Here is a 13688-nt window from a genome sequence, read left to right on the forward strand (position 1 = left end):
CAACCTTCTGAAACTAAAAGGAAAGTCACACCCCGGGGAGCAAAACTGACAGATTTGTGGGGGCAACACATTCTACCTGAAAATCTAAGAATTTCAGTAGAGATCACATCTGGCACCATCAGCTTGTGAAAACATCAACACGTTTGTGAAACTCCACCTCACTCGCCAAAATTAAGATGAGACTTATTGCAAAGAACTTACATTGTGTTTCACAGGTGAGATTTTCACAGGTGAGATTTTCACAGTGTGTCACTCTCTGGCAGGGAAATGCTCTGTTTCAGTTTATTTCCTACAAAGATGGCAAGATTTTCCTAGGCTGGGCAAATCCAGACTCAAATAATTGCAAGAGTTCAGGTTGAGCTCTGCTCTGTCTCAGAGCAATCCATCCCAAATTCCTTTAAACCGTTGGCATGTTCAGCACTGGATAGAAAGCAGAAAGCACAGCTTTAGAATGTGCTGTCCAGAGAACCAAAACACGGGGGAAAATCATGGAAGTACCCAAAATTCCATGTACTCCTTCATCCTCCCCTCATTGCCCTCAGGATGGGATGTTCCCACTTATCCATCCAGATTTTGTTGGTCAGAGCATTTTGAGGTTGCATCAGAGCTCCTTCTCCAGGTCACCATCACTCTGTTCTCCTAATTTTCATCATCCCAAACTAAGATTTCACCTATGGATTGGAAAACCAGTATTTCTGCAACCACTGAAGAAAAATTGCTGTGCCATAAAATTATAGAATTATTTAGATTGGAAAGAACCTCCAAGACCATAGAGTCCCACCATTGCCCCAGCACTGCCAAAGCCACCACTGACCATGTCCCCAAGTGCCACATCCACATGGTTTTTGCATCTCAGCAGGGATGGTGACTTCACCACTTCCCTGGGCAGCTCTTCCAACACTCGACAACCCTTTCCATGAAGAAGTTTTTCCTACTCTCCAATCTCAACCTCCCCTGGCTCAGCTCGAGGCCATTTCCTCTCTCCTGCTGTGTCCAGAGGGTGATTCATCCCAAACCCAACAGGTGTCCAAGAGACCTCGGAGGAACTGCACAGCAATGCCAACCTCCCCGAGCAGAGCTCACGGTGACTTTAGGTGACTTCCACTCAACCTGCCAATTTTACGGAAGGTGAAGTCACAGAAGACAAATTCCTCCTGCCAAGAGTGAAAATTACACGTGGAGCCATCAGGAGTCAGGCTGGATTTCTCCACTGTGGGTGACGCCAGCCCCTGACTAAAGCAAATAACAAATAAATAAATAACAAAGAGTAAATAGCAAATACCGAGGAAATAGCAAACACCAATTAAATAGCCAATAAATAAATGGCAAATAAATAGCAAATATCCCAGGCTGAACCAGGGCTGGCAGCAGGAGAGGAGAGAGGAGCCAGGGACAGCATTACCTCACCCACTGCTGCCTGGAGTGGCCATGGGACTCATCTGGAGCACTCCACCGCCTCTGGGCAAGATTTTGGCTTTTCCTGCTGAAAACACTGTTTGGTCAGGAGTGACCAGCCTTGAAGAGAGTATTTGCTGTGACTCCCATGTCCCCTGTGAGCAGCATTCCTGCCACCTCGAGCTTTTTCGGCCGCGCTGTTGACGCTTCTTCAGATCTGTCATTAGCTCAGCTGAGGAGAAAACAGAAATGCTATTCAGCTCCAACGTGGGAGGTTAGGAGTGCAAATCCTCGCCTGGCACTGAAAACATGATGAGTGGTTTATGTTGGTGCTGTGCTTTTCTATTTCAGGGAATGCCTTTGTTGTTTTACAAGCCCTTTTTCTAGCACGTAAAGCAGTTTTTTAAGGGATTCTTCTATCACAGCCATACTCGTTTTTCTCAAACTGGAGACTCCTACATCCCCAAAAATTAACCCAGTTAATCCAAAATTGGACTTTGACTCATATTTTACAAATTATTAGTTCTAAGTCTAAAAGCATTTACCCTCTCCCTTGGGTTTTGGTTTTGTTTGGGGTTTTTTTTGGTTTTTGGGGGTTTTTGTTTGTTGGTTTTTTTCTTAATTTTAAATTTCTGCGGTGGATTCTGGATCCAGTTTTATCACAGTGAAGATTCAAATGTCCCCAAAATCCACCTTTTCCGGCTGTAAGATTTTTTTGTTAGCTGTTCTCCTCGGTGTCTTCACACTGTATTTTTATTACAGGAGATAAACCAACAGATTTTATCTCGGAGAATCACCAAGAAGGAGTTGACCTTGGACTGCAATCACCAGGATCATCATCAGCTTTACAGTAAACTGAACAACTTTCCTTCCAGGGAAATGATGCAGCATTTGGTTGGATAGTTTTGATTTCTGTTTCTTTCCCCCCACAGATTTTCCATCTTTGCCATTCTTCAGACAAGTTAATAATTCAGGACAAAGATGGAATTCCTCCAAAATATTCCTTTCAGTGTTGTCTTCTAAGCAAACTAAGTGCAAATATAAAAATTTCAGAGAGAAGACAGACCACTTAAAACCTTCTAGTTATGTCCAGTTTATCTGCAACAATCCATTATATATTTGCACATCTAGCCTTGCAGCTCTTGCACAAACATTTTGTTGGAGTTCAGCCTCAGAATAATAAAAAGGAAAAAAATCCTAAAAATCCTCAACCAACATGTTAAGTGCTCTGGAGAAAAACTTTCCATTTCTGCAGGGGACTGGAAAGCTGAAACAGGCAAAAGTCTAGCAGAATATTGATTTTTTTTTTTTAAATTATGGATTATCTGAAATGTTTATTGTGTTGAAATTGATGGGGTTTTGGAGAAAACACCTATGAGTCATCATAGTATCAAAGGGGTAAAGTCAAGAAGAAAAATAAGAAAATCTTACTTTAGGAAATATATAGGAAAAGATCACAGAATCATAGAATATCCTGAGTTAGAAAACACAAAAACCATTGAGTTCAACTCCACCAGGTCCAATAACAATTCTGGAGAACTGAGGCACAGGAGCAATCCTCATTTTATCTGGTTTTAAATCAGCAGATGAGAAACCCCAGTAATCCTGGGACTCTCTGTTTGTCTCTGCTCCCCAACTCTGCACCCAGAAATCATTAAAAATGTCCATCTCAGCTGGACATGGGGAGACAGAAAATGAGAATCATCAGCAAATATTTAATCCAGCATTGTTGTTCAGTATCTTATCCTGAGATTCCTTCACAAACCAAAGCTTTCCACCTCAAAAAAAAAAGTAGTAAGCAGACATATTGATGCATAGAAAGATTCTTTTCATGACCTTAAATTGGATAAATCATTGTAAACATCCAGCTATATTTTCCTCATAATATCCATTTTTTAACATTTCAGTCTGTTCCAGACTGTCTTACTCATCATTGCTGCTCTCTTAGTGGGCATAATAAAAACCAAGAGACTGTTTGCCAAGTGACAAACACACATCTACACACCCCTGAGCCTCACAGATATTTGCAGGGAGTTGTAACCCCTGAGAAATCTCTGCAGACCACTGGGGTGAAGGATATTTGTGGATGAATTTTGGAGGCTGCCAGACTGGAGAGGTGTTTGTGGCTTTGCACAAAAGTGTGTTTGCCCTATATCCATCATATAGGCTAAATTTTGTACATATTTTTTAAATTACAATTATTTGCACATCTAGTTTGAATTAGAACCATTTAGTATCTTTGAGGATTTGTGACATCAAATGAATCATTTAGAAATTGGAGTTAACGGGCAAATTATACACTCTTTGGGACTTTTTTTTTTTTAATTCATGAATTGCCTGTGCCAAAATTCCCTCAAGGCAGAGATTTTGGCAAATCTGGTGACCCCAAATGTGGAGTAAATGTCACAAATTGTCACAAAATGTCACAAATCTGGTGACCCCAAATGTGGAGTGAATGTCAGAGGCTCAGGGCTAGATCAGACTTGCATTTTAACACAATATACCTATTTACTGCAGCTGCTTTTCCACTGAATAACCTAATTTCTGTCCTCCTGTTTGTTGGGGTTTGTTTCCCCAGATATTTCAGGGGAGGAATGGGGAAACCTTAAACCCTGGAGGAGCTCTCCAAGCCAAGCTTTTCTGATTTCAGGGATGTTTAGAGCACAACATGGAGTTGTTATTCCATGGTCCCTTGCTGAAACAGCTCACTGTGGCCTCCCCAGTTTAAAGCTGCCTGCCAATTAAATTTTGCTCCAGGCCAGAATTCTGCATAAAAACACCAATGAATTATTAGCAGATGGAAAAGGCTTTTTATTACTCTTATTTATCCTTCAGCAGCACTTCGGGGATGGAAGCTTCCAGCCCAGGTGTTGCTCAGAAATGCTGCAAAAAATATCACTACTGATAAGAAATGCAATAGGCAAGAGGAAAAGAGGAAAAATGAAGTGAGAAAGCAGAGCTGCTCATTCCCAAAGGCACATCTGTCCCACCAAATAAAGCCACTGCATTGGGAGAATCCCCCAGATCTGATCTGACTGTGTGGAGAGAGTTTAATCACGCAGCTAATTGTTTTAATTGGAAGAGGCACCAAGGATGTGATCCACAGAGCTGATTCCACCGTGCCAGAGAAGAAAGAATGGGGCAATTAGTGAAAATTATTTAGCAACATCTTCCAAGCCAAGGGACTGTCCAGCAGTTCAGAGTAAAACTCCATCACCAGGGGCTGGAATAATTTCATTTTGGCCTGAATTTCACTGATGGCCATCAAAGGTATATATCAAACAAATTACCTGTCACCCTGAGACTGTTTGCCCAATTTTACAAGTCAGTTCATCTCCTCTTTCCCCAGGACATCTCCAGCCTCACTGCTTTTTTCCAGTTAGGACTTTCTAACTGGCTTTGGCCCCCAGGAATAACAACCAGCCTGGCAGCCACAAGCAATTTGCACTCCACAGTTGCAATATTCTCTTTATGCACTTAGGTTTTGGCCCATTTTTCTCTCGAGAAGATTATGCAACACTAATTACATTCAGGTTTTTTTTTTTTCCAGGGGAGTTGATAGAAACACATCCAAAGACATATTTCCCTAGGCAATAGCCTGCTTTAATAAATTCTGGTTGCACTGGAAAGATTTGGATTTTAATCTGTAAAACAGAGATTAGGCAAAAGTTTCTAATATTACTTAAGCACTTCAAGCCAAGCAACAATTCCATTGTATTTTAAATTAAACGTGTGATTTTTATGTCATTCTAAAGGAGGGTGGATACATTTCTTCACCAAATGTATGTTCCAGTTGTATATTCATGGGTTTAGATCAAGATATTAGGAAAATAGCCAACATTTGCTGTGTGCACAGCAGGTGACACACTGATGAATGGTTAAACCCCACACTTCTGATCAGGTGAATTAAATATTTTTACAGAAATTTCACCTAATCCTTGCTTGAAAAATAAATCCCAGACATGAGCAATGAGGATAAGGGGCTTTTAGAGGGAGCAGTACTTGCTCAGGCAGGATGGGTAAATTAAATGGAATTTGGATAAATTAAATAATGAAGTCCACACCTTCAAAAATTATTATTTTTCTGTTTCTGTTCTGTTAGCAGACAGATCCCTGTACATTGCGATAATCTATAGACAACCAGATTTAGCTACTGGATAACTTATCCCAGAGAAAAATACCCAAATCTGGGGGAAAACCCTTCTCTTATTTCTATGCCTGTTGATCTACAGCAGAAGTACTGAAACCAGCTCACCTAAAGCAGGGTTACTCTGGATTTACCATCATTTTGAACAGAATCTCTCCCAATTAAATCCACCCAGAGTATAAAGAAATCCTGCTGGTGATACAAAACCCATTTTCCTTCGTTTGCTCTCAGTTTTCAGCAGCACAAGGACACTCAGGTATATCACAGAGACCCCAAAAGCCTGCTGAGCATGGAAACCTTTCCTGCTGCAAACTGAACCTTGCCAATGCTTTGCCCAGCAGACATCAGCCTGGCCTGGCTAATTCAACAAAACCCACTTTGACAGCCTGGATGGAGCAGGGAAAGGTTGGTGAGATGCTCAGCCTTTCCTCTTACTCAAGATGGCAGCAGAGATATTGAGTCACCGAGCAGAGCTGGCTGCTGGGCTTTGTTTGCTGCACCTCTCAGGGATGTTCTGAGTGCCTGGAAACTGCTCTGCTCTGGGATGGAACAAAGCAGAGCCCAGCAGAAAATAAAAGCAGGGAGCTGGTTCCGGATGTTCCTTACCGTGTCCTGTTGCTCCTGGCCATCTCCCCTGCTTTCCACACAGCAGCAAACACGTGGTGTTTGCTCAGCCCCCTCAGAAAAAGGACTTTTCTCCAGGCTGCAGCATCACAGAGATAAACTGGAGGAGTATCCTGGAAAAGGAGGGATGGGAGATGGGAAACAGATGTTTTCCCTTAATTGCTTATTGCAGAGGCAGCCCGGTAACTGATCCACCTGCTGTGCTCCCACTGGGGTAATCACCCACCCTGTGATCCCAGCCAGCTGAATTTATGTTCTCCATGGCTCCTTGTATCCATCTCTGCCCAACAAAATGCCCCAAAGTACATAAATTCCCATCTCCTTCTTGCCCAGAGAAGCTGTGGCTGTCCCTGGATGTGTCCAAGACCAAACTGGACTGGCCTTGGAACAATCTGGGACAATGGAAGGTGGATTGGAACAAGAGGATTTTTTGGTCCCTTCCAACCCAAACCATTCTGTGATTCTGCAGCTCTAGGTGCAGTTAGGAATACAGGTATTTTCAGTGTGGTTGCTTAGATACAAAGATTTGTTTGGCAAATAGGGGTTCCCAGAGAATCTGGAGACATTCATTAAAAATGATAGTGGCATGAGGATGGTATATGTGAGAGCAGAGCTCACCTGTCACAGCAATAAATAATTAATTTCTGAAATCCCTGTTTCTTCTAAAACCCCTTTTTTCGTGAGAACTGCTCAGAAACACACAGTGAAGGTTTCTGAATACCCAGGTTAACTAATATCAGTTAGTGCTGATTTTTAATTTGCTCATATATGTTGCTATTCTAAGCCACACTCAGCACAGAGCAATGGTTGATGTTTATCCATCATTTCCCCCAAACACTTCAAGACTTGCACTCAATGGTGCTGATCAGTGAGGACAGAAGCCCTTGGTGGTGAGTTCTGACCACGTTAACATGCAATTAACAGTCAAAAAGAGTTAATTGAATGGAGGGAAACAGAAGTTTCAAGGGATATCTGTGTCTCACCTGGCAGCAGGGGCAGCTCGTGCCTCCAGTGTTCCAACAGCGCGACTGGATCCTTCCTCACTGCCAGAAGAATTTGGCTTTGATGGAGTGGCTGCAGCACAAGGGATGGGAGATGAAAAACTGTCACTGACTGGACTTGATAGGGCTGGAAACAGAACGTGACCTGAGCTCCAAGCTTGGTTCTGCTCCTCGTTAGCCCAGCCTTCATCTTCCCCTCTTTTCCAGGGAGCTACTTATTTCTGAGCCTCAGGCCAGAGCCAGCAGCAGCTGGAGATAATTTAGTCCCACTTCACTAATGTTGATGTCTCTGGATTTAATACTGGCTCCTCTGGAACCCTCCTAGGGCTCTTTGGCTTGGCAAGGTGGCTCAGGTAGTTATCCTGAGCACAATATTTTGCTAACCAAGCGGCTGCAGATCTATTTCAAATACAAAACAGGAATCTGCTCATCCAGGACTAACAAAGCTCCTCAAGCTCTCTCACTGCTGGATGCTCAGCAGCCCTCAGCTCTTGGGAACATCTTCCAAAGCCTTTCAGCCTTAACTAATGCCTGCTGGAGAAACACTCCAAACCAAAATGAAGTCCTCAGAGGGAAAATCCGGTGACTGGAGGGATGGATGTGGATGGAAGTGGATGTGCTGGGAATGCAGGGGAGAGTGTTGAGCTTTGTCAGGGTGATCTCCAGGAGATTTGCTGGGTGGAAGAGGCATCCAGATGCAGCTAGTCAGTCCCCACTGGTGTCCCCAGGCCTCCTGGAATACCAGGGAATACCTGGGAATCTGAGGGACCTAAGCAATGGCTTGGGGACAAGATGGGACACAGCCCAGACACAGCAAGTTGTGAGAATATCAGACCATAAAAAGCTGAGGCACATCACAACAGCCTTTGCTCATGTCCTCATGCCTGGGGACAGCCATAAAACCATGAGCTGAAACCCCTGACAAACCAGAAACCAGAAGGAGGTTAAAAATGTCCCTTGCAAGGCTGGCCATGGGATATTCCACCTGCACTGCTGCTCCTGAGCACCATCCAGCTGTGCTCCCAGGTCCTTGCCTGCTGCTCCTCTCTGCAGGATGGTTTGGTGCAGAAGGACATCAGGATGGAAAGGAGACACCAATCACGTCCTCATCAGTGCCATAAAAACCATGGGCATTGTCCCAGGACCAGGGCAAAGGAAGGACACAGAGAGGCTGGAGAAACCTGTAAGTTTACAGGAACTTTAGTTTGACCTAACAGACTTTCCTCTGTCATGTTCAGCAAAGCCAAACTTAAATTATCTTTTTCTTTCATTTCAAACAGTTCCATTTGATGCCTGCCTTGCACAGTGGCAAATATTAGTATGATATAAACCACGGAGTTTTTTCTTCAAGCCCCTCAAAATCTCCTCTGTTTTATCAGTGCCTGCTGTCACACCCAGTCATTCATGCAGGTAACTGCACTCCCATTTCTTGCCAGTGGCATGGAAAAGCCTTGGAATTAACCCAGCAGTTTTGATGTTTGCAGTAATTGTGCTCTGCCTCCTCTTTCATGAAGAAAAAAATTTGCTGCAACACTGAAGATAAAACAAATAAATCCAATATGAAAGCCCATCTAATTGAATTAAATGAAAGTAGCCTCTCAGGCTGCCCATTCTGTGAATCACATTATCTTCATGTTTACTGACTCTTTGGCAGGAGTCTAAATGATCCCAAATTTTTATCAGAATAAATCAACTAAGCGAAAAAAATAATCCCCTCTAAAAAGGACAGACGTTCTTAACAGCCATCTGGAACAGATTATTCCTCTGCAAGTAGCATTGTTGATACTGAAAGTGTTGTAACAAAATCCTTTCCCAATGTGGTTCTGCTGTGGCTCCATCCATAATAAAACCAGCTGATGCCAAAGAACCCACTTAGCATGAGAAGATCCCCAAAACCTGGATTATTTGTGTAAGACTCTAATTTGACGTCCTGAATTCCATTATCTGATGAAATTTCTTTGAATGTTTTTAGAGGAGACCAAAGAATGAGCATCACCTGATCTGGGGAAATGCTTTTGCTGAACCTCCAAGTCCTTGTAAATCCTAACTCCCACTAAAGAGAGATGGAGACTGAAAATCAAAACAGCTTCCCCTGTTTCCAGCCTTGTAAAGCTTAAAATAACTGCACCTTTTTCATTTGCTTGAGTTTAGATTGCCAGCTCTGCTGTATGGCTGCATTCAAAGTTTACTACAGAAAAACCAGAATATACATTACTCTCATAAATTATGGATAAATGTCATTCAAAGAACACAATCTTTGCATCAGGATACACAGAAAAATCCATGAAAAATCCATGAAAAATCCAGAAAAATCCAGAAAAATCCAGAAAAATCCAATAATGTTGAGGGGTTCAAACAGAGGCAGCTGAAACAAAGCTGCCCAGCAGAAAGAACTGAAATTCACCATTTTTTAGCTCAAATAGATCAAAGAGTGTCCTGCCAGGATCCCAAATAAAGACATTTGTACCACATTAATGGTGATCAGTGCAGGGAAGGTGTCTTTTCTTCCTAAAAAAAAGCATCACTTCAGCCACCTTACAGATATTTGTGTTTTGCTGCTCAGAACTTTTCTGTCTCAAGCCTTAAAGAAGTGATCAGGGACAGAGGGATAGGGACTGCAATTCCCTAGGAAAATGACATTTAAAATTATAGAAGTTCTACGAATTTCACTCCATTTTTCTTTTTTGCATTGCTCACTTGGTGAAGCACTGTCTGGTCCTGTCCTACTTACACAACCTAATTTTCTCTAGATATTCACAATCACGATTACACAAAAAAAAAAAATAGTCATTCTTTGTAAAAGCTTTTCAGAACTTGGTGGGGAAAAACAAGGAAAACAACATCACAGCAGACCCTGTTAAATGCTGGACATTACCAGTTCCAGCTGTTCTATTAGCCAAACACTTCCAAACAATTTAGCCCAGAGCAGCAAATCTCAATGAAAAGCTGATCAAAAAAAAAAAAAAAAGAAAAAAAAAAAAGAAAAAAAGAAAAAAGAAGTGGGGGATGAGAAGAGTCAGAGAGCCACTTCAGAACTTGTTTGAAGTCTCAGTCTCCAGCCCAGATGGCAGAGAATTGAAGAGCCCTGGGTGCAGCTCTGCATTGTTGCTGCCCAGGCTGAGCAGAGGAACCCGTGATCCTCCAGCAGCCACAAAACCAGCCTGCAAATTTTGTCCCTGCTGGGACAAAACATGGCTTGGAGTCACAACAGGACCTGGGGTCCCCTCCCTGCAGCCCTGCCACCCTCGCTGAGGTCCAGCTGGGAGCTTTTCTTCTCTTCTCATTCTCTTTGTTGTCTGTGCTGTCTGATAGCAGAGGTCCTGCCAGCCTGCAATTAGAAAAAAGAGCTGTTCTTTGTGCTTTTCTGCCCAGAGATAGGGCAGTAATTCATGCAGCCAGCATGCCAAGGACTTGCCAGCAGTGTCAAAAGCAAGTTCATACTAAATTACTCTTCTTGGGGCACTTCCTTCACTTGCCAATGGAGGAAAAGAGAAGAAAAATGACAAAGAGCTCCTCTCGTTTCCTTCAGACAACTGTGATTTATTACGGGCGAAACAAGGAGGATTCCAAAACCATTACTGCTATAAGGGAAGGTAACTCAATCTCCAGCAAAAATAAACAGCCATGTTTAAATAAACCCTCTGAGAAGTGCTACTGCCCTTTTCCCTAGAAACTGGGGCAGCATTTCTTTGCCCTGATGCTGCTCTGCTGTTCTGTCCCAGGGATGTCCTCTGGTTTGGGTGGCCTGGTTAGCCATCAAAGGATTAAAGGCAGAGAACAAAGGCGAGAACAGAAGTGTTATGAGCTGCAGCTGAAGTGCCTGACAGATGTTGGGTTGCTGCTCGTGGGAGCTGCCTTGCAGCAGAGGGTTCACCCTGCTCCCTGCCCAGCCTCCTGCTCTGCACAGGAGGTGCAGGGCTGGGCAGTTCAGGGTCTTTCCCCAATGCAGAGGCCACTGGTCAGTGCTTTAGGGACTTCCCCAGTCCTTCCATGAGCAGCGGAGTCAATAAACCACAGTGACATTGAGGTCACACACCCTGCCAGGGTCCCCACAGGCTGTAGAGCTTGCAGCAGCACTGAGAAACCCAAAAACAACCTCCCCATGGCTCAGAGGTCAAGATCCAGCCCCTCTGCACTGACCCTCTGCAGACCTTTTTCCCTCTCTTGTGGGAAAGGTGGGAAGGCTGAATATCCCCTTCCTTCCTCCTCTTCCACTTTGGCAGCAGGATGGAGAATTGCTCAACACAACCCAGAGAAGTGGGTTAATAAGAGTTTAATAAGTTTGGGAACAAACTCAGACCTTCAGCAGAAGGCAGGTCATGGGCCTCCAGCCCAGCAAAGCTCCTGGGGAAATGGCATCCACCTGCCCAGTGGTGTTCAGGTCATGCTTTCCCTCCTTATCAGGCACGCAGAGCCCCAGCCTGTGCTCTCGTGATGTGCCAAGAGCCCCAGGAAATTGCTGTGCTCCCCAGCGCCCTTGAACAACCCCCAGGGATTTATTGCCTGGACTGAGTGTGATCCCAAGGCACGCCCTGGGCCTCCTCTGCTACTGGCCTTGCTCTTTGCTTGGCTTTCTGAGTCCTGAGTTGCTCTTTCATTAACGTGAGCTATTAGGAAAAGGCAGTGCAGTGATGTCAATCCCGTTCTCTCCGCTGAGATAAGCCATAATTAATGGCACAGGGCAAATCAGTCATGCAGTTGCTTGGGTTTGTAGTTCTCTTGGATGCTGTGAACACATCACTCAGACCAGGGCAGAATTGTTTCTAATTATTGTGGTTTGTGAAGTTCATCAGCATTGGAAAGGCAATTAAACCAGCCTTTTTTACAACACTTAAAAATTTTGGGATAAAGAACTCGGGAGAAAAATAGTAAGCCTTTTCTTTATGAATTTCTGTGATGATGAAAAGTCTGGCAAGAATAATTTACTCATGAATTAATGGCGATCTGGGCTCCTGTGGTCAGCTGGGAACAAGAGCTTGCCTGCAGCTTCAGGCAAATCAGGCAGAGTTAAATCCCTGAGGAGCCCAGGCAGCTGGGACATCCTGAGTGCAAAGCAGGCAGTGCTGCCAAGGCTCCTTTCCAGCCTCTGGAGACAGCAACACACCTTGGCCTGGGCTCCAAAATAGCTGGCATGGGAATCAGGGAGCTGCTGGCCAAGAGAAAATGCCAAGGCAAGAAGCAATCCTTCAGCCACAGCCTTGCAGGGAATTAGGGACTCCCAGGCTCAGTGTCATCCATCCACGGCTGGATAAATGCCCTGAGGCAGAGTCCTGAGGAGAATCACAGCTCTCACACACACATTCACTGCTGCAGGACTCACTTTTCAGGTTGAAACATCTCCCTCACCCCTGGGCCAGGAATTCCTGCTGTATCCCATGCCCAGCCCTTGTCTCCATCGAGGGCCACGCTCTGGCTCAGCTCTCAATCAGCTCTCCAGACTGAGCTCTGTGGCTAAAAATGCTTTGGGAACATCCTCCCCTGATAGCCAGAGGCCTCTGGAGAGGACAGGTCAAGTGTTGGGCTGCCCATGGTCCAAGGATGGGAATGAAAAACGGAATTGTGTGTCTCTCCACCTTCCCCGAGGGCAGTGACTGTCAGTTGGCCCAGAAACATCAGCAGGAGGGACATTCTGATGCCTCAGGAATCTCCTGCTGGAAATGGAGGTGGATTTTCAGGGGCTTTTTAACTGGGCAGCAAGCCAAAGGAGGGAAGATTAAGGATCTTTGGATTGAGACATGCTGAGCTAAACCACAACCAAGTAACATTTTCCATTTGAGTCTTCACCCCTTAAGTGTCTAAATGTCTGCTTGGGAGATCCAACTCATCATCCCCAAGCCCCTGTGAGGCAGGAGAGACCACCTGAAACCCTCTGCAGAGCTCCTGAGCCACACAGGCTGCACAAATAACCCTGCAGGAAAGCTCCATTTCAAAATATTTTCCAGTGAAAATGAATTACTCGAGCACAACGTGTTCTTCGAAGTACATTCCTCTAAGTACATATTGTTGGGATGGTTTTGTAGCATTTCCCAGATTGATTAGGAATGTACTTATTAAAAAAAATAAAAAAAAAAAAGGAAAGATCTTCAGAGTGGTCAGGAAAGCCCCTCCTGAGTTATATTCTCCCAGCCTGGGCTCTCTTACTGTGAATTGTCTCATACATCCTAATACAACTTCAAAGGAGACACTTGAAAGAACTCAAAAACCACCACCACAAACTGACTAAGACAGTATTTTAAGAAGTCAACTCAAATGCCTTTCAGAGACAGATACAACACCGAACTTCAGGGCTTTTTTTTTTTTTTTTTCCCATGGGATAGTTACTTGTATTTCCCCCAAAAACTGAATGCTTACTCTTTTGATCCCTGCATTTTCTGGCAGCTTTTATGTTTCCATCATCTGGCAACACAGCAAGGATTAGGAGACTTCCTGACGTCCTCCTCCTTCCTGAAAAGGAACACATGGCTGACGTAAACCCTTTTTTCTTGTAGTATTTGGGCACAGAACCAGTTGGGATCTCTTAC

At 44.1% G+C, this 13688-nt stretch overlaps 1 protein-coding gene across 6 annotated transcripts in view; it reads right to left on the minus strand.

Moving 5' to 3' along the window:
• LOC146432060 (hepatocyte nuclear factor 4-beta-like) overlaps window positions 1-6279 on the minus strand; it is a 34691-nt gene extending 28412 nt beyond the window's left edge. For 4 of the 6 annotated variants that reach the window (XM_085071430.1, XM_085071429.1, XM_085071428.1 and 1 more), the window contains exons 1-3: window positions 6149-6279; window positions 1403-1627; window positions 202-420 (exon numbers count right to left, since the gene is read on the minus strand). The gene's annotated coding sequence lies outside the window, so the exon portion shown is untranslated. The remainder of the gene's footprint in view (window positions 1-201; window positions 421-1402; window positions 1628-6148) is intronic. The other 2 variants (XM_085071431.1, XM_085071432.1) reach the window with 2 other exon arrangements.
• Window positions 6280-13688: the final 7409 nt, after the last annotated feature.

The sequence above is a fragment of the Lichenostomus cassidix genome, chromosome 11 (assembly GCF_008360975.1).
Source record: "Lichenostomus cassidix isolate B80296 chromosome 11, HeHo_3.0, whole genome shotgun sequence".
Lineage (NCBI taxonomy): Eukaryota > Metazoa > Chordata > Aves > Passeriformes > Meliphagidae > Lichenostomus > Lichenostomus cassidix.